Source organism: Drosophila ananassae, unplaced genomic scaffold (genome assembly GCF_017639315.1).
Source record: "Drosophila ananassae strain 14024-0371.13 unplaced genomic scaffold, ASM1763931v2 tig00000123, whole genome shotgun sequence".
Taxonomy (NCBI): domain Eukaryota; kingdom Metazoa; phylum Arthropoda; class Insecta; order Diptera; family Drosophilidae; genus Drosophila; species Drosophila ananassae.
In genome coordinates, this window is record NW_025319122.1 from 196,606 (window position 1) to 202,913 (window position 6,308).

The following is a 6,308-nucleotide window of genomic DNA, read 5'->3' on the forward strand; positions in this document are numbered from 1 at the left end:
CAAAGTTTCAACTCGATAGCTTTGAAACAGACAGACGGACAGACGGACATGCTCATATCGACTCAGGAGGTGATCCTGATCAAGAATATATATACTTTATAGGGTCGGAGATACCTCCTTCACTGCGTTGCACACTTTTCACCAAAATTATAATACCCTCTGCAAGGGTATAAAATATATATAAATAACGAGATAACATAACATATATTTATTTGTAACTTTAATTCAACTTATAATCTTTATTGTGTTTTTGGGTTTTTGCCATGTAAACTATATTCTTTGAAAGTCAAATTCAGAGTGATTTGATATTCTCTTGCTCGCGGCTGCGCTGCCTACAAAAGCTCGGAAGCGATCAGTCGCGGCTATATTCATATACATATATATTTCTATACTCGTATATAAGGCTGGTAGCGACCCGAGCGTAAGGGTGTAAGTATGCATGGCTCATTTGTATGCGTTATCAACTCATGGGAATTTGCTGACCAATGCACTTCTCAGAAGTGAGGCTTTAAGGCATATGTATATAACTGGCTATTTGGCCGGGGCATTATGTTTATATAACAACACTGTAGCACAATATTGTATTGCTAAAGTGGATGCTTCCTATAATGACCTTGCACACTTTATCTCCCTCCTTTTTTAAAATAACGTAATAAAATGGAGTTATTTGGAATTAACTTATTATCTATTGATTATATATATTTAGTGTAGAGTTTAGAGATTTTCTTAATATGTTTTAATTAAATTTTAGTAATATATGATTAATTTATATTTTATGATTAAAATCTACAATTTTAGAAAAATTTAAACAAAAAAAATTATGTTTTAATTTTGTTTGCATTATTGTCATATGTAAAATTTCTCAGAAAAAATAGTTATCTTATTTATTTTGTTTATTATTGTATATTATACATATAATTTTTTTTTTTTTTTTTTTTTTTTTTTTTGGATTGAATGATTGGTGGCCACCATAGAATTATGAATAGAATTTCTTTAATCTATCTTTAGGAGCTGTTTGATTTTTATTCTTTACGTTTGAGATTGTTATGTTATCTCGTTCTCCTATACTTTCTACCTTATAGGGTCCTGTATACTTAAAGTCTAATTTATGCCCTACTTCGATTTTTAATAAAACTTTATCTCCTATTTCTAATTTTAAATCATTTGATCTTTTATCATAGGTTTCCTTTTGTTTTTGCTTATTTTGTTCAATCATCATTCTCGCCCTTTTATTAGCGTTTTCGAGTCTGAATTTTGATTCTTTTGCAAAGTTTTCTACGTCATACAGTGGCGTAATATATTCACTGCTATTGAATTTAATGTTTAAGGTTGGGGTTTTACTAAACACTAGTTCATATGGACAGTATCCATGTACAACAGAGGGTGTTGTATTGAAACAATATGTAAAGTATATAAGCCAAACATCCCAGTCTGTTTTATCTGACAAAACGTATGATCTAACGTATTCGTTAAATGTTCTATGGTTTCTTTCTATTGTCCCCAATGATTGTTGATGATTTGCAGTTGATGTTATATTATTAATTTTGAGATATTTGTATAAATCATTAATAATTGAATTCTTATATTCAGTTCCCATGTCCGTAATGAACGTCTTCATTGGACCGTACTTTAGAATAAAAGATTCGAATATGGCTTTCGCTACTGTTTTTGCACTTTTGTCTTGTATAAGGATTGTAACGAGATATTTTGTTAAGTCGCATATTAGAGTGACTGCATATTCGTTACCTTCGTCTGATTTAGGTAATGGACCGATCGTGTCCACTAATACTATATCAAACGCTTTAAATGGGGTTTCTGTTATTGTCAAAGGCGTTTTTGTATGGATTGTGGTTTTTGATTTTTGGCATTTCAGACATTTCTTTACGTGGTTTGCAACGTCACGTCATGTTTTTCCAATAGTAATGTCTTTTTACTTTTGCTAGCGTTTTTGTTATGCCTGTGTGTCCGCCTTGTAAAGGATCGTCATATAATGTAAATAGAATAGCTTCCTTTTCTTTTTTATTTTCTATTATGGTCACCGGCTGGTGTAGCGCTTCTCTTAAATTTAATAATATTTCATTGCCCTTATCTTTAAATTTATCTATTGAAACGAGTACAAAGATTTTTAAGTTGTCTAATCTTATTTATACCGGATATTTTTTCAAGCCTTTGGAAAAATTGATCTAAATCGAATATTCCATTGGTATATAGATCATCAACGTTTATTCTTGCATATATTTGTTTTCCCTTCTTGAGAGAACACTTTGACATTGTTAAATGCAATGTCACTACTTTTTTAACATCTTCGTTATGAATGACGTCAAATATCTTGGGCTTGGAAGCTGTCGGTTGCTTTTGCAAATCCGAACTAGATGTTGAAACTGCGCAGTTATTTTTTTGTTTACTTTGGGATCTAGTAGTGACTTTTAGTATTTGTCTATTCATTTCTTTTAGTTCATCGATGCTTATTCTTGATAAGGCATCTGCCACATAATTGTTTTTTCCCTTAAGGTATACTGCGGTAAATTGATATTCTTCCAAGTCTAACCTCATTCTTGTTAACTTGGAAGTTGTGTTTCTCATTGAAAATAGATATGTTAATGGTTTGTGGTCTGTTTTTATAGTGAAATATTTTCCATATATATATGGTCTAAAATAGTTAACTGCCCAATGTATAGCTGTCAATTCCTGTTCAGTTGTGGACTTATTACTTTCGCCTTTTGTAAATTTTCTTGAGGCGTATGCTACCGGAAGGTCTATCCCATCATATGATTGGGTTAGAACTGCGCCGCATGTCTAGTGTGGGTTGGACTAGTGCGTTTTTAAGATATTCAAAAGCTTCTTAACACTCAGTAGTCCAGTTGAATTTTATGTTTTTCTTGCACAAATGGGTAAGGTGTCTTGAATAAAACGAGAAATTTGGTATGAAACGTCTGTAGTAATTGCAAAAGGCTACGAATCTTCTGGATTCATCTGCATCGGACGGAACAGGATAATTTGTTACGTTAAATTTTTTATCATCGGGTAAAATTCCTTTATTTGTGCATTTGTGTCCCAAAAATGTTACTTCGTGTATAGAGAAAGATAATTTTTCAGGGTGTAACTAACTACTATAACTACTAAGTCGTCCATATAAAGGAAAGCTTGGGATGGTTCTAATCCCGAAAATGCTAATGTCATCATTCTTTGGAATGAATTTGGTTTTAAATCTGAATGACCTAGTGCTTGTAGAGAAAGAGGTAATATCTCTTGATTCCTTTTCTAGGGTAATTTGGTGAAATCCAGACATTAAATCTAGACAGGAAAAAAATTTTTCTCTACCAAGTTGATCTAAGATATCTTCAATTCTTGGTAGTGGGAATTTATCAGCTAGTAGCTTTTTGTTTATTTGACGATAGTCAATAACTAGTCTCCAACGTTTTTGTTCTGAGCCAGGAAGTGACTTTTTGGGTACTAACAGCAATGGGCTGTTGTATTCTGATACTGATGGTTCTACTATATCATCTTTTATTAGCTTTTCTACTTGTTTGTTTATTTCATCTTTTTGGATATGTGGTGTTCGATAGTTTTTAATGTAGACTGGTGTAAAATCTTTTAATCTCAGCTTCTGTTTATAGAAATTATTTGCTGAAATTGGTTCGGTTTCTTATCCGAATATATCTGTAAAATTTTATTTTTCTCGGTCTTATTTAATATTCGGACAAATGTGTTGCTTGAATCAGTTATAGTGCTGGCTACAATGATGCCTTCATCTATATACTGATTTTTAATAAGGACTTCTTTGTGGGTGGTTATTATATTAATTTGTCTCACGACTTCGCATCGTGCTGGGATAAATAAGTTACTATTATTTGAATGCGTAATTGGAATATTTATGTCTTGATTGAAATCTGATGGTCTTGCTATTAACCAATCTTGATCTATTTGAAAATCTAGTTGACAATTGAACCTCTTTATGAAATCCATTCCCAATATGCCATCACATGGTATTGGAAAGTCATTGTTTACTAAATGAAAATGAAATGGAATTATGAATTTTCGTGTTTGAATTTCTACAAAAGTTAAACCTTGAGATTGAATAGTACTTTCTCCTATACCAGACATTGTTATGGTTTTTGTTGAATCTACTTCATTATATTGATCTGAATTTATTTTTAAAATGCTAATGTCTGAGCCTGTATCTATTAACAGAGTTAGGGATGTTTTTGTAACGTAATTTTTAATGGCTTCATAAATATTGGGGCTGAGGTTTATTTTATACAGTTGTAAGTTTTGTAGCTTTTTCTTAAGGGAAGTCTTTAGTTTTCCGGCTGGGATTCAACAGTTCGAACTTGGGAATTGGTATTTCCACCAGTGTTACTGTTATTGTAGCCGTTATTTCCACCACGGTTGTTACCTCTAGAATTTCCACGACCTCTATAATTATTGGTGTGGTTATTATAGTTTGGGTTATATCCATTATTTTGGTTATAACCGTTGTTTTGGTGGTAATTATTGTTATAATAACCTCTTCCGTAACCTCTTCCGCGGTAATTTCCTCTGAAGTTGTTATTGTGGTAGGGTTGTCCTCTTCGGTTATATAGGATTGTACTTGGATTGCCTGTCATATCGGTACTACATTGTATGTACTTAGCGATGGCTTCGTTCATTGTTGAAAAATTGCGTGCTTCTAGTACTGTTTTAAGGCGTCCATGTTCACAATTTTTAGTCATTGTGTTGATTGCCTCTTTTGTGCTGAATTCATCAGCCTGTTCGGCAGGCAACCCCTCATCGATATACGATGTTTGCAAGAGAACTGCGGGTATAGTTAGATTGTTTAGGTCTTTTTCTTCTATTTCCAATCTATCAGAGTCTAAATCTTCCAACTCTACTTGGTCTATGGTTGGTAGTTCTCGCGTTTCTAATTCGTCCCCAGGTTCTACTGTGAAGGGTGTGTTTAAGATACTTGGCACTGAAATATCCAAGTCACATCTTTCTTTTACATTTATTAGGTTAGATCGCAATCTTGTTAGGAACTTTGAAACTTGTGACCATCGATTTTTATCTAATCGATCTCTCTGGTTGTATAATTAGATGTAGATAATTAAGTGGAATTGTATGAAGTCTAGTATAAGTTAGTTTAGGGCGGAGCGGGAGCGCAAGTGAAGCTCTCACTTGCGCTCTCCCATGAATTCGCCCCGCTTCGCCGCACTAGATAAGCTAGTCTTAAGTTTTTGTTGATTGAATATAATCGAATTTATAACGTCGAAGAGTGCACGCATTTTCGTTTTCGTTCGTTTTTTTTGCAATTTAATTTAATTTCTACAGCCAAATATTTTTCCTTTCGTTTTTGCGACGAGATAAAATAATCTCAATAAACATTTTGGCGCCCCCGGGTGGACTGTAGTGAATAATTAAATAAAAAAGCAACAAAAAATAGTGACAGTGACACATAACATATATAAACAATATATATAACATATATATATTCAAAAAAAAGAGTTGCTCGCGACGGTGTGTTAGTGAATTCACAAATAAAAATTAAAGAACTCTCCGCGTCGCGAAAGAAACTTCTCCAATCAACTACATAGCTGCTACTGGAAGGATTCGTCGTCCCCATGCCCTGCACCTGCATCGATTGTGAAAGGAAAGTGGACGCAGGATTAAAGGATCCGAAAGCAGAACCCCAGGTATTTGTGCAAAAAATTGAAAGTTGAGATAAGACAAATTAAAATCCGTCTTGTGCTGGAATATTGCACCCTCCTTTCAATTCTTGGCGCAGACGTACATAGAAAAAATAGTAGAGCAAAAATAAATAACAACATATATAAAAATTCTAAAAATGTAATTATAAATGTATGTGCTAACCTAAATGTACTGCCTGTGGATAAAATAAAAAAGAGAATATTTATATTATTTGCAATCACTGTCGCCCCCTACCCCTCGTTCTCGAATTTACAAATCTTCCAAATAAATACTAAAAATGTAATTATAAATGTATGTGCTAACCTAAATGTACTGCCTGTGGATAAAATAAAAAAGAGAATATTTATATTATTTGCAATCACTGTCGCCCCCTACCCCTCGTTCTCGAATTTACAAATCTTCCATGTGCAGCCAAAAATTATTTTATTTATTACAGATAATAATAAAGGTGCATATATATTTGGTTTACATACATACAAATAGATGCAGCGATAATATTCTCGTTTTCGTTTCCCACCGTTATCCGCTGCTGTATGTATGTATGTATATGCACTTTTTGGCGCGTATAGTTTACCGGTATGCCAAGTGACGCGCTCCCCTACAATTTGGTCGAGAATATTGGT